Source organism: Zootoca vivipara, chromosome 5 (assembly GCF_963506605.1).
Source record: "Zootoca vivipara chromosome 5, rZooViv1.1, whole genome shotgun sequence".
Taxonomy (NCBI): Eukaryota; Metazoa; Chordata; class Lepidosauria; order Squamata; family Lacertidae; genus Zootoca; species Zootoca vivipara.
Window position 1 is genome coordinate 34,261,241 of NC_083280.1, and position 23,029 is coordinate 34,284,269.

The 23,029-nt window shown below is 41.3% G+C and overlaps 1 protein-coding gene across 2 annotated transcripts in view; it reads left to right on the plus strand.

Moving 5' to 3' along the window:
* Positions 1–5,326: 5,326 nt before the first annotated feature.
* The window catches only part of CAB39 (calcium binding protein 39), a 57,677-nt gene continuing 39,974 nt past the window's right edge, over positions 5,327–23,029 (plus strand). The window contains exon 1 of one of the 2 annotated variants that reach the window (XM_035132872.2): positions 5,327–5,590. The gene's annotated coding sequence lies outside the window, so the exon portion shown is untranslated. Of the gene's footprint in view, positions 5,591–5,755; positions 6,245–23,029 lie in introns of those variants that run through there. The other variant, XM_035132873.2, reaches the window with a different exon arrangement.

Consider the following 23,029-nt stretch of genomic DNA (forward strand, 5'->3'; position numbering starts at 1 on the left):
CCAGGCTAGCTTCCTCATGAGGTAATCCACCAGAGAGGTCAGCCATTAAGAAAGGAAAGGTAATGGCCCATTAAGAAAGCTAAGGAGAGGTACCGGTAGTTGTGTTGCAAGATGGCAAATAACTGATAGAAGACAAAGCCAGAGTTCAAAGCAGAGTTTTAGAGTTGATTGTGGAAGGAAAAAAGGTTGCAGGCAGGTAAAAGCAGCAAGCTGGAGAAGGGCTCAAAGCATGATTGATTTTTGTTTGAATCCGAGGCTGTGGTTATGGGAGAAACAAGGCCCTCTTGGGGTTTTTAATGCTGGTCTCCATGGAGTGTCCTCACACTGGGGAATAAGGAGCACAGCCAATTTAAACCAAAATCTAGCCTTCTCTTTCTTTATAATGGACATTTCTTGGTTTGTAAGCAATTGGCTGTTTATTTTAAATATTTGCTTTGTCATAGTTTAATGAAATTCACTTTCAAATGAATGGAATCTCAGGGTTCTGTGAATGTTCTCTAAAGGTTTATGTACACACTGGTATGATGAATGCTTTTTTGCTTTGCTGCCATATGAGAGATCAGTCACATAGATAGTTCAAGGCAGCAAGTCTAACTTTCCTTCTGCTTTGTAGGGTATATTTACACTAAAAACTAGGAAGCGGAACAAGCTCAACCAGTCAGTCAAATAGCATTTCCAGTCAGAGTACCTATTTACTGAGCATTCAAATTCCATCTGAAAATGATAGCCGAGAAACAGAGTATGCCGTATGCACCACTGAATTTAGTACGGTAGGACTTCTGAGCAGACACAGTTAGGATTCTCAGGGTCACACGTTAATGAAGCTCTGTAGGAGTGCTTTCCTAAAGAGTCGTTTGATATGAACAAGGCAGTCATTTGCATCTTCTTCCCCACCAGTGCTGCACAAACTGGAGTTTTGCTTGCATGTGTTTTCAAATGAAAACAATCTGTTAACGCTTTTTCTCTGGTTATTTCTTTAATGTTTTTTGTGTAAGAAATATTTATGTGTGCATTATTTAAAATAACTGCCTCAGCTATTCTCCTTTTGCTTAAACAGGAAAAAAAAGCTATGCCAAATGGTCATTGCTGTGTGGTAAATCGAGGTGCACTGACATGTATTTTTCAGAGGACTTTTCACTTGCTCTTTCAAGGCAGGCTTCACCTGCTGCTAACCATATTTCAGTGTGACTTTGTTTAGGCTGCAAACCTGATTTTACATGGCACTTCATTCATACCATTTCACAAAGCAACTGCTTCGGCTGAACCAAAAAAAAAAATCACTGTAATTTACACATTGTATTGCTCTGGGGATATTATTTAATTAAAACCAGCATGTGACAGAGGGAGTGTCTCGAAGAACAATTCCCCGGCTGATGCTGTGGGATGGCAAAGCAGCAAAAATGTCATCTTGGCAAGAAAAAAGCACATGAAGGGTGGGGTGGGGTGGGGTGGGGGGAGCCTTCTGATTCAGTGTTTCCAGATATCAGTCATTTCATTCTGGTCCTAGCTGACACCATTTCAACCCCCAAAACCTAGTACGGAGAGCACATAATGATTCCACCCATGCATTAAAGCAGAAGCAGGGAAACATTTTGAGCCCATGGGCCACATTTCCTCATGGGCAACCTTCTGCAGGCAGCATGCCAGGTGTGTATGAAGCCAGATGCAGAAGTAGGTGGAACAACAGGTGTGACTCTTACATATTTGCACAGGCGGCTATATTCCACCTATGCAAACATCAGAGGGTTTTCCACATAGCCACACACCTCTCTCTATGCTGCATCCAGGTCTGGCCTGAGAAGAGTCCCAGAGGCCAGATTGGAAGACCTGGAGGTCCACAGTCACACCCACCACCTGTGCCAGAGGTTTAATGCCCTGGCATTAAAATTGCTTGATCTGTACCGGTAGCAGCAGCAGCAGCAGCAGCAGCAGCAGCAGCAGCAGCAGCAGCAGCAGCAGCAGCAGCAGCAGCAGCACTCCTCCCTTGTGATGTGCATCGGTCTCTCTCAACTTTTGGGATAAATTTAAAAACATCCCCATTTCCCCAGGCATTAAATTATTTATTTAGAGCCTTCATTACCCCGCTCTTCAGCCAAGAAGGCTCCCAGAGTGGCTGGTCGTTCCTCTTAAGCCTTTCTCATTCATTCATTCATTCCACAGTGGCTTATGCACAATCTAAACAGGACAGTCCCTACCCACAGGCTTGCAATCTTAAAAATTGCAACACATAAGGGAAAAGGGACAGGGATGAAACCAAAGCTCAGGCACTGATTTCTAAACGGTTTTTAAGCAGATGTTGGGTGGCCATTTGTCATGTATGATCTAGTTGAGATTCCCACATTGCAGGAGGTTGGATCAGATAACCCTTAGGATCCCTTCTACTGTTCTAACACATTTTTAATTCTTTTTAATAAACATGGGGAGAGGGCGATGACAGCTGAATGTCTGAAAGTTAGACTCTGAAAATGAATCACCCCTGTTTCTCTCTGACTCTAGTACATGCTTCACCCATTAAATTCCAAGTAAATTATCTGTTTAAACTTGAAAGTTCTAACATAATTACAAGCTAGTGTAGTTTTCAATCATGCATCCACACCCTTTGCATCGTTGCCTTTGAAAGCATTTGCCACTCTCACAAATACAGCGAATATAGTGGTAGGTTAAAAACAACAGTCTGAGCCCCACATGGCTTAAACACACCTGGTTAGTAATGTCCTCCTAGAGGCTAAAACATATTTTTCACTTTATTTGGGGGGGGGCATTGAAAGTGAACTCCCTAGTTGCTTCAAGGAAATTGTTTAAAAAAATATGGGTATGATCCAAGCAAAGTGAAGCCATTGCTCATTTTAGACTTCCTGCTGTGCATGAAGACGATCCCAGGTTCAATTCCTGCCATTTCCAGGTAGGGCTGGGAATGTCCCTTGATGAGCCTCTGACAGTCAGCAGTCAGTATGTAGACAATAATGAGCTAGAAGATGGACCAATGGTCTGACTAGGTATACGGCAGCTTTCTGTGTGTCAAGCATTTTAAAGTCTCATTGATTTCAATGGGAAGGTTACAGCAGGTGCTTAGCAATGCAATCCTATGTCTAGTTAGAAGTTCAGCAAGACTTTCCCCCAGGAACTGGGTATAGGATTCTGCAACCCTATACCCACTTAGCTGGGAGTAAGCTCCATTGAACCCTATGGGACTTACTTTCAAGTAGGCATGTATAGCATTTGCACTGTTCACCTTCCTGTTGAAACCAGTGGGATTTAAGAGGCTGGAACATGCCCTCTGGGGTTTGCCCTTGTATTCAGAAGCCAACAGCGGGAATGATAACAACCCACAAATCCAAATTTAGAACAAAGCAGTTTGAGCAGATGCAGGAAATGCAATCTCTTTGAAAACATGTACTGTATCTAGTTTGGCCCTGATGTGCTTTGAGTTCTGCTAGCTCTCAGCAGGGGAACACAGAATTAAACAACAACAACAACAACTCCTTTCATGTGCTTTCATAAGAAGTTCCACAGTAGCCATGTGCTGCCGGGAACAATCTTTCCGTACCAAGACAACTCTAGTTCCTTATAGATATCACAGTCTGCATACACGCCATACAATTTAAGGTACACACACCCAAGAATCCTGGGAACTATCCTTGGTTAAGGGTACTGGGAAGTGAAGTTTATTAACTGCTTTGGGTTTTGTTTTTTACAATCAAGCAGAATTTAACCCTGTGGGGGTTAAACTACAGTTCCCAGGATTCTTTGGGGACATGGCAGATATATTTTAAATGTACATACAGTGTGTGGGCAGTCATAGAATTTGTTGTGGATCATGACTGGTTTGCTTAAAAAACAACCACCCGAAAAAAGTTTATGTTGTCCTTCTCTGCTGCACATTAAATTGCATGCAAATCTGGGTGAGGGGAATAGCTATAGGTGTAGGCTGTTAAAAGAAAATGGAGCGGGGGTCTTCTGGACCAGTAAACACTCGCTTATGTGAGCTTCAGCAGGTTTTTAAAGCCCTGTTCATTTTTCCCAAGCCTCTTTTTGATTGTACCACACCTGTTCTTACATTCTGTGCGCTGGATAGTTTTTCAGAGACTGGAAGGCATTATGTTAGAGCCGTCACTGCCTCAGGCACACAACTTAAAACTTCTGACCGAACAGGTTTCTGCAGCATTACTAAACCTGTAAAAGAGATTTGGATAGAAATACGGGCATACCATTGGTGAACATAGGGCTATCATGCTACTTTAAGTATCTGCAAACTCACCAGCCTCATCCTTTCAGTCTTGGATTGATTGAAGGAAAACCTCTCCCAAGTCACATCTGCTCTTCCCTGCAACTGAATGCACATTTGACCTGGGAGTAAGACACGTTGAACGCAGTAGGGTTTATAGTACCTTCGCATTGGAGCGGACTGCACACAGCTGGGGAAAAGGCTCTTTATATATGGTTAGAGGCCCTGCTATTTATTTCCAAACAAGATGGTTTGAGATGTGTCGCTAACAATTGCTGCTGAATTTCAAGGGTCTGCTGCTGCTTTCTGAATTTTTATTGCAGATGTGATTTAACAGTTACAGCATTGCTAATCACTGATTAGAGACTAAGGTGTTAAGCCCGTACAGAAACTGTTCAAATAAGTAAATAAAACCGTGGCCGTGTTCAGTGAGGAGGAGTTCTTTCGACTAAACGCTAAGAAGTTTGAAATCTGACGAAATCCCACCTAATCCAGCATTCTTTGCAAAGAGAGCCAGCAAGCACCAGGTAGAGCACCGTAAACTGTTCAGCGATTTCACTGTGACCTAGAGCATGTGCAGATTTTAATCTCGCATTGCACATGTATCTTTGGGATTATTATTATTATTATTATTATTATTATTATTATTATTATTATTAGGTCAAGAGCATAGCTGCCAAGTTTTCCCTTTTCTCGCGAGGAAGCCTATTCAGCATAAGGGAAAATCCCTGTAAAAAAGGGATAACTTGGCAGCTATGCAAGAGCCTGGAAAGGTTTTCACATAGCTTAACCACGCCCTACGATGTACGAAGGAAATGCCACCCCTCCCGGCATCTGCCCATGCTCAGAGGCATTCCTTTTCCCCATTGTCCTCGGTCTCCTTCGCGTTCCGAGCGCGGCCGGAAGAGAGAACATTGGCCGGCGTTGAAGGGCGCCTGGCAGGGCCAAGGGCTGCGGCGTCGGCTGCGCGGATCCCGCCAGGCCGCAGGGGGCAGCCGCGAGTCGCCGGCCGAGCTGGGCGCGGGGCTTTCTCCTGCTCCGCCACAGCTGCTCGTCGGGTCAGTAGTATCCGCCGCCGGGCTGGGAAGGGAAGAGGAGAGCGAGAGCTAGCGAGAAGGGAAAGGGAAGGAAGAGCAGGGGCCGCTGCGCAGCCAGGACCGCGGGGCGGGGGAGGGGCCAGCCAGGCCGACACCGAGCGAGCCGAAGGCCGTAGGCGAACCCAGCCGGGGAGAGGAGCGCCGGCCGAGGCCCACACCGAGAGCCGACCGACGGACGCCGCAGCACCACCACCACGACGCCGACGAGGTGGGGGTAGCCGCCGCCGCCTGCCTGCCAGCCAGCCAACCGGCCCGCCGCGGAGCGAAGGTACTGCCGGGGCCTTGAGGGCCGCAGCTCGCCGTGTTGCGGCGCCTGAGGAGGCCTTTCCGAGGGGAGCCTTGGCGCTTCGGCTTCCCGGGGGCGGGAGGCGTTGGCGGCCAGGAGGAGGCGCGGGGGGGTCTTCTGCCTGTGGAGCTCGGGCCCCGGGGGCCTTCAGGCCTCCTCGGCCCCCGCTGGGCGGCTGCGGCCGCTTGACCCTCAGGGTGTGTCCTCAGGATGCCTCGACACGGATTCGGCGGCCCCTGACGTGCCCTGCTGGATGGAGGCGGATTTCTTCCCCTCTCCGCCCCGCCTCCTTCCTCTCTCCTTTATTATACCTTCCGCGCCCGCGGCTGAAGTGCGCGGCTCCAGCCGACCTTTGTGACTGTGGCCGCGGAGCCGGGAGTCGATTAGGGGAAGGAGGTCGGGGGTGGGAAGCGAAGGGGTGCCTGCGAGGCGCCTTGGCGGCTCCTGCTTGGGGCATTGTTGTCCTTGTGGGGCTCCAGGAAAACTTTCCATCGCCTTGGGGATCCTCCGTCGGCGTTGGGAGAGGGAGGAAAGGAGGGACCTCCTCGAATCCGGAACTGCTGCTAGTTCGTTCTCTTTCTTTCTTTTTTTAAAGGCAGCCTTTGGGGCCTTTGAGCGGCCAGAGTCTGTCGTCAGGTTAGTTAAGCCGGTTTCTTGGTGGTGCAGGAATGAAAGCGTATTTGCTTTTCTCTTGCAAAATTGCCCTGTACGCAAAGGGCCCCGGTTTGCGTTAATGCAGCTACTACATAAACCAATTTTGCGCTTCTTGGTTGCTAGGTTGTTGTAATAAATAGCGTAGATGAGTAGGCCTGTGCCTATTTTCTTTTAAGCCGGAATATCGCAGTAGTAAATAGTGAGATTGAGGGTGATTCACAAGGTTCTATGTATACAGCAATTTCCTTCTTCTGGTTAACTGATTTGATCAGTTCTAGTGCATCCCTCTTGAAAACGCGGACAAATGGTGCTAGCTGCTCTGCAAAAAAATATGTACCTATATGTATCCTGTAAATACAGGGTTTTTAAAAAGAAAAACCTTTTGAGTTTTGCACAGAGTCATATTTTTTATCTGTTTTGCAGTTTGTAAACCTGGAGTTTCTGAAAATATACTGCTAAGTAACATTGAGTCTAAAGTCCCATACTGTATAAGATTTGTTTCTGGAGAAAATGCAGCTCCTTTAGACAACATTTCTGTTCCAAATGCTAATACCGTAAGAGAAATGAACCAATATGATGGACAGAAGTAGTATTTTAGGTTGGCATGTTCATAATCTGGTCTACAGCCAGATTGGCTTAAAGTACTTGGGTCATCTGATTCCATTTTATAAAAGAGTGCTCTGGATTGGGTTGTACTATAAAATTTTAAAGATGTAAATGCTCTTGTGGAAAAGTGTGAAACATCAGGTGCCTCCCATTAGGTCACCTGTGGCTTTGGAATATATTTCCTCTTTCGTTTTAAATAGCATGAATCAACTTAAGATAAACATGACTCAAGCTCTCTGTCATCAACCTTTTCAGTTCCAGGGCCCGCTTTTAACCCATACATGCATTTGGGGACCTATTTCTTAATATTTTACCATATATTTGTATGGTGGCAGTGATCCTTTTGTTACCCACATTGGATTAGGTCCCGGTCCACTGATGGGTCCTGACCCACCAGTTGAAGTGCTGTAGACTGCAAAAGTGACTATAAGGCCCAGGAGTTAGGGACATTTTTTTATATTGGCTGAGGGTCCAGTATGGCAAATAATTGCACATGGTAGTAATGAGAAACATAACAAGGGTCTCCAGTGCAAGAAGAAGGTGAATGTGGAGTGGAATTATGTGGTTGCAAGCAATTTAGCTTGTTGAACGTGCATCATAATTACTTGGGGAGTGGACAAAAGAATTTCCAACACTGGGCTCTTATACATTTTTATCAATTATGTGCTGGTTTATATATATAGTAGAATAATGTTTGTTTGTTTTTTATAATCCAGTTAATGGTGGGATTCATGCTCTGGAGAAAATTTACCCAGAACTGTTGAGGAAATCATTGCTTTTGGTTATATATATATATATATATATATATATATATATATATATAAACCCACTAACTAAATTACTTCTTTCTTTAATCTGTGAAATTTTAACAGAAGAGAACAGTTTCTGCACAGATAGATCAGTTGTTATAAACAGGTATATTTGAAACCACCTGTTTTTTAACACAGTCCTATTAAGTTGTCCATAGTAGCTGTTGAGAATAGGAGCCTTAAATTTGACTCTGCTGAAATAATTTTATCAGGAACATCTTTTATACTTGGTTGAGGTTCATGTTGTCAGTCTTTGGGAAGAACACAATGTAATATTGTAGCTTTGGAATATAGGCTCCTAATGTTACATTTATGGGTTCCATTTCTGCAGAGAGTTAGGTGCTTAAATTGCTTTGACTTCAGCAAGATTCAGGCGAATCCGTAGGATAGTAATTTTGGGAATTATAGCAGAACCACATCTGCCACACAACAGTTGCTTGTTATTATTGAAGATGAATTTTGTCATTGATTTTTTTAGTGTTTGTCTGGCAGAACAAGTACCGTAGGTGTTTCTCCTATGGCACAAAGTGATTATATTATAAATTGGTCAATTGACATAGTATTTTGCATCTCTAATTGTAATGTTTCCAAATAGTGATAACAACAACAACAACAATAATGTAATTGTGGTATTTGAGTACAGATCCTGAAATGTTAAAGTGGTGTCTGTCTGACATGTTCAGCAAGTTCTCAAATTTGCTAAGTGGAAATGAAAAACATCCAACATTACCTATGTTCCTTTAACATTGGCTGGGATCTGTAGATCCCTATGTGTACACCCTTCTGGTGCCTCATGGAAAGCTGTTCTGGATAATCTGATGACCTTTTGGGGCAACTTTTCAGGGGGTATGAATGGCTGCCACTAGAAGGGGATAGTCTTTGAATCTCAACCATTATTTGATCTATTTCTGTACATGTCTGTTTTCCAGTATACACAAACTACAGTGAGCAACAGTTAAATGATGTGCTTTTTTCAAAAGAAGTTTAACCTATATGTTCATTGGTTATTCCTGTGTTACATGAAAATATGGTTTCTTAAGAGTGTTGCTATCACTTTCAAACCCAGGGCTACACCTTCTGTGAAGTTATGTCAAGAATGCCCCACCTCTGAAATGTCTAGATTCCTAATGTGTTTCATTGAAAGTGGAAATGCAGTTATTTTTCACATTATAAAATGGCTTGCATTTTTATGTTGGGTCCCTATTAAATTGTGCTAATAAAACTATTGCTTTACCTTTAAACCGACTGTAATAATTTCTGTTTTAGTTCTTCAAGAATCCTAGTAGCATCCTCACAAGCTTATTCATGATTCAAACATTACAACTGATTAAAAGGAGTAGTAAGGTTTGATTTTGTATGGCTTAATCTTATAAACCTGCTCAAGGGCTCTGGAAGATTCAAGTCCTGTGACAAATCAATTCTAATTTCAAGACACATTGAAACTAGATCTCATTGATGTTGAGAGTACATGCTACTGCTGCAGATATTAGTAATGATGGTTCATTACTTTAGGTTTTGTGGCATTGTAGGGAAACACAAATCACATTTTTCAACACCAAGGTCTCGTAGAGAGATACCAGTTTGATTAAGATTGTATGATCAATTTTCCTTCAACCAAAGCAGTGTTATAAACTCAGGTATATAAGCCAGGCACTAAATGGCTCCTTAAATAAAGTTAGTTACAGGTAGGTAGCCTTGTTGGTCTGACGTAGTCAAAACAAAAAATAAAATAAAAATCCTTCCAGTAGCACCTTAGAGACCAACTAAGTTTGTCATTGGTATGAGCTTTCGTGTGCATGCACACTTCTTCAGATACCTTCTTCAGATACCTTCAGGTATATGAAGAAGTGTGCATGCACACGAAAGCTCATACGAATGACAAACTTAGTTGGCCTCTAAGGTGCTACTGGAAGGAATTTTTATTATTTTTCCTTAAATAAAGGTTACATTTGCCAAAATGGAATGTCTAGTTGCCATTTGGGAGGCAAGGCAGCTCTAAAGTCGTATTTTTCAATATGACTTTTTGGTTCCTGAAATTCATTCTGATTGTGCAATTAAAAAATATAACTGATAGAATTCTATAGGCTGTGGTATTAGTGTGTGAAAACAGTCAAGGTCCAATGATCCCCAGGTATGCACATCCAGATGGTGATGTCAGGCGCCATACTGGCGCTCAGGCATCTTCATTTGGTCACAAGTGGTCAATAAGCCAGGCTCAAAATTATCCTGGTTCATTTCTAGCACTGATGCAGAGAACATCACCACTGAGAATTGTGGCACTTTAGAGACTAATAGTAACATCCTATGTTAGCTGTCTGCAACCAAAATGGACTTCTGCTGGTGCATGACTTCCTCACTTCCCTGCAGTCCCCCTCCCAAAAAAATGCACTCTTAGGGGACTCACTGGAGCAGATACGGGGAGGGTCTCGGAAGCAAAGAGGGAATTTTGTAGCATGAGCACTAGTTTGCTTATGAGTGTTGTCTGTCACTCTAAAACAGGATTGAAGAACTTGGTGCCTTACAGATGTTTTGAACTGCAACTTTTAGTAGCTCCATCCGGTATGGTTCTGCTGGCTAAGACTTATGGGAGTTGTAGTTCAGAACATATGCAAGACACCTGGATGGCCATGTCCTATCCCATGCATAGACAAACTCGCCCCTCCAAGTGTTTTGGGACTACAACTCCCCTAACAGGACCAGTGGTCAGGGATGATGGGAATTGTAGTCTCAAAACTTCTGGAGGGCCGAGTTTGCCTATGCCTGTCCTACCCTAACAGATTCATTGTGGCATCAGATCAGATGGCATATGATGCAGTGTCACAAGACTGTTTTTGCTTCCGTAGCTGAACACTGATGCCTCTCAGGAATTTTTCCAGAAAATAGCTGTCCTGAGTTGTATGTGTGTGTGTTTTCTTCTTTGCTTATGTTCCCACTTGTTAGTGTTGTAACAAGATTAATAATTGTAGAAGAGCCAGAAACAACCTGCTGCTGTGCAATAATTCTTTGATCTGTCTTTTAAAGGGGGGGGGGAGCTTTAAAAAGAAAAATCAAAGATAGCAACATTTAGAACTTACTTTAAAAACAGCACACATCTTTTGTTCAGGAAATAATTGCAGAACAAATAAAGCTGTCTTAAGTAGTTAGTAATGAATTCACTCATTGCTATTTTTCACAACTACTTAGGATACTTAAGCTGCTCCTTCTTAGAATCGGGCAACATTTGCTGCTTCTATAAATAAGCGTGTTGAATACAATATGGCAAGTACAGCTCTAGCACTAGGCCACAGAGTATGAAGTTACAGGCAGACACACCAGTGCAAATGTTTAGGATATAGTTGCCAGTTTCCCTAACCAACCTTAAATAATTTTAAGACAGTCTTACTATGAATAGCACCACTCACTCCTTTTAGTAATTTCGTTTAAAACATACATTGTGACCCTCAATCTCCTAGAAGGAGATTTTAAGCTTGGCAGTAGAATATTTTACTTGATTGCATAGAGCTGGCTGATGCAAGGTGTGCCATACTATTGTTGCTCTCTAGTTTATAACTGTAAAACGCAGATGTGCATGCAAAGTTTAAAATTGCCTCTGAATTCCTTGGGGCATGTCCTCAAACAGAACAGTTTTGAAAAGTTCCTCTCTAATTAGATTTCAAACTCAGTGTTTGACCTTGTATAATCTTGTTGTTGCACCAGAATGGATGAGGGTGTGGGTAGATTAATGTGCTGCACGTGCAGCATGCTTAAATTTATTAATAAAAAATAAATTTCCCTTGAGTGGGAAAGAGGCTGGCATTTATACCACAACAAAAGTGGAATGTGAAAAAGAATATAGGAAGTTGAGTTGGAAATGGCAAGTTATTTAATTTTTTAAAATTCATAGGTTGGAGCCTAAGAATTGCTCCCCTACATCTCCTGGAAAGCCACTCCGTAAGAGCCAAGGGATGGTATTAAATATATGGAGGGGGTATATCTGGAAGTTTGAAACCACCATTCATTAAATGCTGACAAAATTGTTGCTCTTTTATGCAATCAACCCTTAGGATATTACTGAATTTTGGCATTTCAGTCCTGGATGTGCTTATTGAAATTTTTGAGTACGGTAAGCACATTTAGGGCTGTTTTACAATCTGAACCTCAGAGTCACTGCAGTAATGGAAGTTTGGGACTAATAGTGCTATGTTGTAGTAGCTAACAGATGTGCCCTGTGTAAGAAGAGCAAAAGGATGGGACTCTGCCACAGCTCCAGCAATATCTGACAATACCGTAAGCTATTGTCAGATATAGCTTACGGTAATTAGTTACCACATGTTTGTAACTTTCCATAAAAACTAATGTGGGTGCTGTCGGTTAAGACTGGAAACAGCCACCTATGTGAGTCCAGCCCTTTGTGAACTATTAAAATGGGCAAAGCAGGATAGATTCCCATTTGCATAGGATGCTATTATAAATATATCAGGAGTAAGCTATGTTAGTGCTGTCACAGAGGCACATAACTTACATTCTGTGGGTGACAAAGGCTGGCTCGGGTGCTCTGAATTTCAGTACATTGCCATTCAGTAATTAATAATGTGTTACAGTGGACACGTGAATTGAATCACATTGTACAATACAAATATACATATTTACTTTCTCTTTTAAATCCTTATATTTAATTTTTTGTTCCATGACTTGTATTCCATGACTTGTTCCATGACATTATTTTAAAGCTAGTGTTATGCAATGTGATATGAATATAATTTTAGTACAGGCAACTCCTGCTTTTCACGCATTCAAAGAATGGGTGACTGTGCATGTGCGCATTGCCATGTTGCCTGTATATCGGGCAAAGAAAAGACTATTCTCTTCATTTAAGTGTTGTCAGAAGAATCTCTCAACTACCCAGTGTCATGTCTAGACTAAAATTATGCAGCCCCATAAATCTTGGGTTTTTTAAATTGGATTGGCTGTTATTGACAGTTATTGGGAATAGGTTTCCTGCTTGGCAGGGGGTTGGACTGGATGGCCCTTGTGGTTTCTCCCAACTCTATGATTCTATGATTCTAGGTTTCCTCTTTTACCCTCACTTGCTGGCTGATACTTCTCTGGATTAGGATAATACTTCTCTGCGTTAGATTAATACTGACTAGATCTGAAACCAAAGATTGAAGCTGGTAAGCAAATCCTGATCATTTAAGAGGGAATCTGGTTAGAATTAACCAAAGTTAATGCTGCTGTAAGGGCATAGAAATGGTTTTTTGTCCTTTTCTGGAGGAGGAACTGGGGAAAGGAGCATGTGATCTAGTAGCCCATTCTAGATCACTTAACTATGGGGCCATGCAGAGGCACACACCCCAATACAGTACATAATATTCTAGGGCAGGCACCCCCAAACTTCAGCCCTCCAGATGTTTTGGACTATAATTCTCATCCTCCCTGACCAATGGTCCTGTTAGCTATGGATCGTGGGAGTTGTAGGCCAAAACATCTGGAGGGCTGCAGTTTGGGGATGCCTGTTCTAGGGGTTTGGTGCTATGCATCAGTTATTAAAAAGCTAAAATGCACAATAAATGAAATATTTCACAAATGTGTATATAGTTGATGTGCCCTCCTAGTTAGCAAATATGAACAAAATATAGTGCAGAGGTCCTATTTAACTTGTAAATCAATGTTCTTTATTATCATTACTGAAGTATAAATAGAAAGCTGGACCAACATCAACATTTTAAGCTGAGGTTTTCCACTTGGTGATTTAAATCTTGATTTATATTGCTAGCTTAAATCAGTCCCCCAATGTTGAATAAATGAACAGATTCAGAATTAAGCCCAAAGGGGAGCAGCCAACTAGTTCATACAGAAATAACTACAGCAGTTTCTCAAACATATGTGATCTATTTTGGAGTTACCAAGATGTAACTTTCTCTCATTCCAGTCATACCCTACTTCAGCTTTAAAATCTGAGGAAGCAGATTAAGCTTTGTAACCTACTGCATAATTTTAACAAAAACATGTAATATTAAAAGTACTTGGGTTTTATATAAGCTAGCTAAGACTGCAATACTATGCATAGTTTCTAAGGAGTAAACTCCACTGCAATTTACTTCTGAGCTAATATGCACAGGAATTCTTCTTCTTTGGCAATCACTCGTAGCCGAGTAAGATTGTCTTCCATAAATACGAGTTTAACAATGGGTCCGTAAGTGACTGTGGAGGCCAATTCTGGATCCACACATCCTTCCACAGTGGGGACATTGGTTTCCAGGCGGGAGTTGATCACGGTGTGGATTTGCCAAGCATGCCTTCCTCTTGGCACATTTCTCCCAGGAATACTCTGCATAAAAAGGACCTTGTCACTCTTCAGGCACCTCTAAAAAGTTGTAATAGGAAAGTATATATTGCACCAGGAAAAGCAAAATATGTGGTAATTTAACTTACTCTTTCCAGGAGGTAAAGTAATTGATGTTGAAAACAAATGTATAGATTTGGGCTGTGCCCCAATTAAAGAAATTTAATGACTTAATCCTATGGGGTTCAGCCTATTCATTGATTAGACTTTCACAAGAGTAAAACATATCTGAAGTCAGAAATAATGGAGTCGTAGGAGGCATCATCTGATATTCAGCCTTGTTAATCAGAAGTACTTTTTTAGTCTATTGAAAGATGTTTCAATAATCTTACAGATAAATCTATTAAGCATTGCATCACTAATGCAGGTATGTTTTAGAACTACTGGGAGAGGAGTATAGAGGATTCCTTTCCCCAAGAGTTCTAAACTGATTATTAAGGCTGCTACACTTTTTTTAAAAAAAAGACTTAAGAAGCACTCTGCACATGTGCAGAACCTTCCATTCTGAACTGCAAAAAATTTCTTAGCAAAACAACATTCAATTTATCTTGCACCTGAACCTGGGAAAATTCATAATTTGAACCTAGTACTGTAATTACATGGTTGGTACTGTCTCTAGTCACAAGTGACTTTTTCTCTGTAGATTATTAGACTGTGGAACAGCAGCAGCACAACATAGCCAAGCCCAAGGGCCCTCCTTATCTCTGAGTGTTGCAAACTTGGTCTTGCCTGTGCTACTTGTCCTGCAGGTTGGTCATCCATTCTTTGTGTCATATGACATAAATCCCCATGATTTTGCTGCTGTTACAGCACTGTATCATACTATAATAAAGAATCTCTCTTGTGTGTATTTGATGCTGTACAGGTGTTTTAAGAAATGGGGTAGATTATCTGTAGTTTCAGTAGTGAAGAGAGAGACGGGGGCAAGTGAAGAGATTCAGGCTGCAATCCTACCCCAATAATAAGTTCAGTAGAACTTACTTTCTGGGTTGACAGGGATTGTGCTGTGAAATACATAAATCTTAACAGAAATGGGGAACCTCTGGACCCATCATTTCCAGCCATTGGCCATGCTACCTGGAGCTGATGGGAGCTGTAGTCTGGAGGGCCACATATTTTGCTTCAGAATGTAATAATATTAAAGAACACACCCCAGTGGATCTTGTGTTTTGATTCATCTTTACATTTTGCACTAGTATTTCTGTATATAGTGCCACTGAAAGCCCGTATGGCCAGTGTAGTGGAATGCCAGTTTGCCCAGTCAGAATACTCATTTGGAAACTGCCCTGTGGTGGGTTACATGTCTGAGTGATCCTGAATTGTACCATATGATTCTGTTATGAGCCATTTGAGCAACTTCTCTAATGTGTTGGTTGGCCTGGATATTGATAATATAGTAGTTCTGAATACTGAAAGCTAATGACTGTAGCTTGGCAACAGACTTGGAGCTATTGTCCACCAATTGCTCTGCTCACCTGTATCTATTATTCTGCTGTTACATTCAAGACAGACAACAACAACAATGTTGTTACCTACTCCCCTCCTGAGGGGGTGTTCAAGGTGCCTGTCAAGCATGGGGTGGCAGTGGAGCCACAGTGGGGATGTCAGCACTTCTGTAACACACATGGCAATGGCTTAATTCATGGTGTCAGTAATTGTGATATCAGTGTAGATACACCTGTAGCCTAGAGTCAATTGTTTGCCATAGGTAGTGAGAAAAATGCTGGACTATAAGGCAGTATGACATAACTACAGCAGTGATGTGTTGTTGGCATGGCAGTGTGTATTTCCTTGCTTTGAAATGAGCAGTGTTTGCAGTTTAGACATCTGGCTCCAGGATGTCTAAGGAAGCTGAGAAATTCTGCCTCATGCCCAAAACTTGAAAGATGCACTGTGTAATTCAACAACAGGGGGTACTTTTGAAGCAACCTGTCTAATTCTGGCACATAGACTTTTAAAAATAACAAATACTTGAAACAATGTGGAATTTGTGGCATCTTCTTTGGCACCAAAGACTCCCAAGTTGTTCTTTTGCTCCCTGAACACAGAGAAAGATCAATTTGCATTTACCTATTTAGTTGGACTCTGACCTCAGCAGTTACAAGGAAATTTTTCTTCTTGCATCCCTTCCCAACCCTGACATGTAGCTCCATTAGATCTTCATGGCACATCCATAACCTGAAAGAAAACAAACCAAAAAATAACTCACTTTTCTTGTTTGTTTTAAGTTCTGTTTCCTTAGCCATTACACAATAACCACTTGGGAGAATTCAAATTATTATGAAACTACATCTTGTACTTCCTTTCCACAGTATTTCTGATATCAGACATGTCAGTGGGAAACTGTTCTCTGTAGTTAATAGGGCTGGAAGAATGTCTTATGGAGCTTGCAAAGTATTTCAATTTCTAGATAACATTCCATTTTTTTCTGCCCCAGGAGAGTTCAATTTCTAATTTTATTGAGGCAGTTTTACTGATATATTCTAAAAGGGATTTTGGTAATTGAAGACAATAGGGGACGGCAGAGGATGAGATGGTTGGACAGTGTTCTCAAAGCTACGAGTGGAAGACAGGAGTGCCTGGCGTGCTACGGTCCATGGTGTCACGAAGAGTCGGACACGACTAAACGACTAAACAACAACAGGTGTTAGACCATTACCAGTAATTCTACTATTTGAGGACTCTTGAATTCTTTTTCGGGTGAATGGGATAACTTGAGTAGTCAGATTATGGAAGAATCCTATTTCAAAGTCAGAATGATTTTTTAAATGTTCACTTTCTACAATTGATTTGTAACGTGAATGTTTAACCTTCATTGGCCAAGTGCATCTTTGCTTTTTCTTCCAAGTGAACAACTGTCAGATGTTAATTTGTGTTAGCCCAGGCATCTTCATTATGCAGCTTCTGGCGAATGCTGAAGATGCACCTTTTTGCCCTGGCTTTTGACATTTAAAGTGTATGTTTTTAGGATCCTCTGTAATTATAAGTTGTTTTAAACTGTTTTTAATGTTGTGCTTTAATGTTTTACCTGCCCTTGGACCTTAGTGTAAACAGTGGGCAATAAATCAAATAATAATAGTAGTAGTCTCTCACCCTAGGGTTCAGCCTCATCATGATGGTTATAAATTGAGAGGGGTTGGCACCCCTGGCCCCAATACTCCTCCAAGGGATGACTCTTTGGAGGTGGTGACCCATGGCAGGACTTACTTTTATGGGCTGACACCTGAAGAAGCTTCCTTAGACTGCCCACTGCCATGTCTCGTTCAGCAGTCAAACCAGCTTCATTTCAAACACCCAGTTCCAGGCTATATTAGCCTTCAATTGTTTCCCAAGAGGATGAATGTCTGAAAGGGCTCCCTCAGCACACAGTTCTTTCTGCGGCCTCCGCACACCTCTTCGAGCTGCGTAATGGGTGCTGGTTACCCAAATTGCAAGTTTGTAGGATGGCAGAGATAAATATTTATATTTATAAGAATGTGCCTCACGATGATTCATAAAAAGGCTGTAGAATTTTTCATTCAGAAATTCCCACACACCACATAACACACCTAGAGTTCACCTGACTGGATCTTCGAGATCCCCCTTGCTTCTGATCTTACTGAATGAGACCTATGCTATGCAGCATTTGAAAGATCAGAGCTAGTTCCTTGAATAGTGCTGGGAACCAAATTGGCACATGTAATTTCCGTAAGTTGAATGCTGTACTGCAAATGTCGTTATCCCACAGAACTTCCTTGTCTGCCAATATATGCTTGTGCTGCTTGTCTGTATCGTATCAGTGATGGGGTGGGGAGGGGAGGGGGAGAGAAACTAATTTACAAAAGCTTCCTGAGTTGCCTAGAGTTGATTCTTGCGTGCCACAGACAAAGAAAGTGAATTACAGTGCTTTTACAGGCTGGAGCGGAATGTGTTGATTTGTCCTTACCTTGGGCATGTTGAAGCTTCTGAACAGGATGACAGCCCCACATAGAATACACTCAGCTTCTAAGGTTACACATGTATGGGTGGTGGCTGGTAAACTGGCCACATCCCTTCTTATCAGATGAAACTGATAGAATAAGTCGTGACCGTAGCTGCCACTTGAGCATTAATTGGCTGCGCCAGGTCTAATCCCTTTCCCAGACTGTAAATCTGATAATCAAACAAAATGAAAGTAGTCTGTTACTGGTTCAGGATCCAAATTGTTGCTTGTTGTTTGCTAAGGACTCTGTAAAGTACAGTAGTCTCATTTACGTACTTGTCTTATGGATACATTTTTTTTCTAGATCAAAAAATAACCTTCCAAAGCTGGTATTCTGTGCTTGTACCTTATAATACTTTGCTTAGCACACCACCTGCTACTCCAAAAACAGCTGGAGATTTTGAAGGATAGGTGAGTTGAAAAGCATAGAGGAGATTGCTTTACAGTGGTAATGCGCAACCTGAAGCGTCTGTAACCCAAGGTATGACTGTACCTCGGTTTACGAACTTAATCTGTTCCAGAAGTCTGTTCTTAAACTGAAACCTTTCAGTCGCTCTTCCCCTAATGAGGCCTCCCGCTGCCGGTGCCCTTCCACCATTCCGTTTCTGTTCTTAGACCGAGGTAAAGTTTGTAGACCGAGGTAAACCTCTGGTTTTGCGGAAGTTCGTAACCCGAATCGTTCGTAAACAAGGTCGTTCTTAAACCGAGGTACCACTGTATTTGGATTCCAAATGCCAAGGCTTCTCCAAGAGTAGTAGCGGGGAAAACAAAGCGGCAACACACTATACAATATTAGTAAATGCAGTTATTTATTTTGTTAGAAAGCAGCCTTTTTTTAAAGACACACACAGGGCCACATTTTGCTGCTGATGTTTGCTGGATGAGAATGCAAATATAAATTGTTATAGGCAACATAAGTTTTTTATCGCATCATGTCACTAGTTCTGCTTTTAAGAATAATTCTGCTATTTTGGTATGTTTTTGTTGTTTTGATATAAATAAATCAAGATACGCGAGCTTAGGTGCACGTGGCAGGAGCATTCTTTTCTCAGCTTCCACTTTATGCAGAAGTGGTATAGTCCCTTTTGCCCTTGGGAAAAGATAAAAAAGAACTCTATGCCTTAAGTTACAGTTCACCTTCTGGCGCATTCCAGTTCTGTGATCTTGCAGTTCTATATTTCTGAGTTCCTTTGGACTAGTGTCTCATGCTTTCTGTTCCTGATGCTTGACTGTATCATCCAAAATAGAACTTTTGCATCACTCCCTGTTGTGAGATATACAGGTTTCCCACGTGAGGACAGCTTACATGTCACGTGGGAACAGAGGCGGGGCAGGAAGAGAGATGTAAAAAATTATTTTAGGTGATAAGGGAAGTGGGAACAAAAAGCATAAAAATAAGGCTGTGAAGTGATCCTAACAGTTCTAAGCTTTGTTCTGTGTTTGAGTACGGTACCCATTTCCCCCTGAATTTCAGATTCTCCCTTTTTATATATATAATCTGCCTCTCAAAGTATTTTTTACTCTGTAGTGGTTGAAGTACTAAACGCAACCTAATGAAATACACATATATAATTAAGAAGTTTAACTCCCCCATTTGCACTAGATTAGAATGTGATAAAATTCATGATGAGATCCAAAAAAATATAGGTAGGAATATCCCAAAAAGACCAGAGATTTTTCTACTAAGTATTACCTTTCAAAAAGATATTCCCATACAGGCAAAAGAACTCCTTCTATATTCATTAGCAGCGGCTCGTATTGTTATTGCCAAAGGATGGAAAGAAAAAGAAGCTCCAAAAATTATAGATTGGCAAAATAAACTTCAAGAGTTTGCCGAAATGGCACAGTTAACAAACAGTTTGAGAGGAAAGGTTAAAGAAGAATTTCTAAAAAAATGGGACAGGTCCAAGAAATATGTTAGAAAATATACTGAGAACAAAATTTCTATGATAGCGTTTGAGTAAAAAAGGGGAAAAATCTGTTTGGATTTGCAGAAATCAGTTTCCTTAAGAAATAGGAGTGTCAAACGATATGTAAAAACAAGAGATAGCATGGATTGAATATACACTCTGCGACAAAAAGAGGAGAGTATGCTGATGGAGATAACAGGAAGTCCAAAGATAAAATTTACTTTCTTTTCTTTTCTTCTTCTCCTTTCCCTTTTTTCCTCTGGGAAAGGAGGATTAGAAATATGATACGAAAAATTGTAACAAACAAACATATATGTATATGTATATGTATATGTATATGTATATGTATATGTATACAAGCATGAAGAACAATGTTCAGGTTTGGTGATGGGAAAAATGAATAAATATCATTCAAAAAAAAAAAAGAATGTGATCATCTAGTTCACTGCAGGATTAAGTCATATGGAACTTAATGGGGCTTACCTCTGAGTAGACTTGCACTGTGAATTAGTGTTTAAACCTGAGAAATTATTTTTACTTGCGTTTAGAACCCAAGGAGAGATTGACATGGTATAGTTCCTTAGGGAAAGAATTCCAGAGAACCACCACCCTCTTATGGACAGCCTCTTAATGTACCTCTGCAAGATCTTGGTACTTCAGGCAAGGCATTAAAAGTTAATAATACATATCTGTGATTTGTTCATAGTTTTCAACTTCACATTTTGAAGTAGGTCTACAGCTCTCAAGCTACCATCTAGTAATGCTTTTTGAAGAGTTTTTTTGGTATACCAAGGCCAATATAATCAGTATACTATGTATTTCAATTTAGCTGTCTTTTAAGTATTAGTTATTGGATTACTTGAAAATATTGTTTTCTAAAGTTTCATTCAGTGACATTAAAATACAATAAGTAGTTAGCAGTCTGCTTTTAATTAGTTGTGTGAAGAATTTGATAAGATCATATGAATGTGTATACCATTTTGTGAAGATTGAAAAACATATGGGAGAAGTAGTGATAAGATATTGAGTCATAATACAGTAGTACAATAGACCTGTCAAACTTTGGGTCAGATTATGCACATAATTTTTATACAGCTGATGACTTAACATATATGTCATAAAATGTTCTTATTGTACTAAAATCCCATTAAATCTAAATGGTGCTTCCACCATTATACCCATGATATTACATTTATGTCATGTATTTGTTATATCCTTAGTTCATACATGTTTTTTCTGTTCCGAAATGTCGTATTCACTGGTCAAGTAAAAGTAGACTAGAAGCTGCTCTAACTTCAAATGTTATAAAGCCAAAGCAGATTCAATGCAAAAGATGGTAATTCACAAATGGCAGATTTTATTACATAACTATGTCCTAAACAATATGATCTTTGATATATGGTTATCTTTCCACTGTCCAAATGGCCAATTTTGTTCTGTGCCCAGCACATAAATTGTTGTTGTTGTTGTTTAGTCGTTTAGTCGTGTCCGACTCTTCGTGACCCCATGGACCATAGCACGCCAGGCACTCCTGTCTTGCACTGCCTCCCGCAGTTTTGTCAAACTCATGTTCGTAGCTTCGAGAACACTGTCCAACCATCTTGTCCTCTGACGTCCCCTTCTCCTAGTGCCCTCAATCTTTCCCAACATCAGGGTCTTTTCCAAGGATTCTTCTCTTCTCATGAGGTGGCCAAAGTATTGGAGCCTCAGCTTCACGATCTGTCCTTCCAGGGAGCACTCAGGGCTGATTTCCTTAAGAATGGATAGGTTTGATCTTCTTGCAGTCCATGGGACTCTCAAGAGTCTCCTCCAGCACCATAATTCAAAAGCATCAATTCTTCGGCGATCAGCCTTCTTTATGGTCCAACTCTCACTTCCATACATCACTACTGGGAAAACCATAGCTTTAACTATACGGACCTTTGTCGGCAAGGTGATGTCTCTGCTTTTTAAGATGCTGTCTAGGTTTGTCATTGCTTTTCTCCCAAGAAGCAGGCGTCTTTTAATTTCGTGACTGCTGTCACCATCTGCAGTGATCAAGGAGCCCAAGAAAGTAAAATCTCTCACTGCCTCCATTTCTTCCCCTTCTATTTGCCAGGAGGTGATGGGACCAGTGGCCATGATCTTGGTTTTTTTGATGTTGAGCTTCAGACCATATTTTGCGCTCTCCTCTTTCACCCTCATTAAAAGGTTCTTTAATTCCTCCTCGCTTTCTGCCATCAAGGTTGTGTCATCTGCATATCTGAGGTTGTTGATATTTCTTCCGGCAATCTTAATTCCGGCTTGGGATTCATCTAGTCCAGCCTTTCGCATGATGAATTCTGCATATAAGTTAAATAAGCAGGGAGACAATATACAACCTTGTCGTACTCCTTTCCCAATTTTGAACCAATCAGTTGTTCCATATCCAGTTCTAACTAGATGCCATCAAATGAGGGTTAGGGTATCACTTGATGTAGAAAATTATGGCTCTGTAACTTCTAGCAAGGTCAAAGTGATCTTGTCATAGTCTAGATTAGTTGGCTCAATGCAGCTATGGTTGTTAGTCACCAGTCTCTGCATTATTTGCATTCCTGCATGACAGGTGCCACATCAGTTCACACTTCCTGATGAGAATATCAGGTAGGTATGCTTTGTGACAACCACAGACTATTGTACATGTGGGAGGTAAACCCAGAGCTACCTAATTTGAGAACAGAACCTCTTGGGAGCATCTGGTTTATGTGTTGGCAGGATGAGTGTTAACTTGCATGTCCACTAGCCTGGTTGCACAGTCACCACAGATTACAGCTGCACTTGAAGACGAACCCTGAATATGTGCTGTGCAGTGATCAGAAGTTGTGGTAGGTAGGGTTCTCATGTCAAACATGGATATTTCTTGTTTACTGTTGGAGGCAGCACACTTCTGGACACCAGTTGTTGAAAACCACAGAGGGGAGAGTTCTTTTGCACTCAGGTCCTGCTTGTAGGCTTTCAATAGGCATTGCATTGGCCACTGTGAGAACAGGACGCTGGACTAAATGGGCCACTAGGCCTGATCCAGCAGACTCTTCTTATGTTCAAACTTCACATATTAGAAGTCGCTTGTTAGGCAGTTTCTGAATTCATTCAAGCACTCTTCACTGTGCACTCCATAGAGCAGAGACAGGGAGCCTG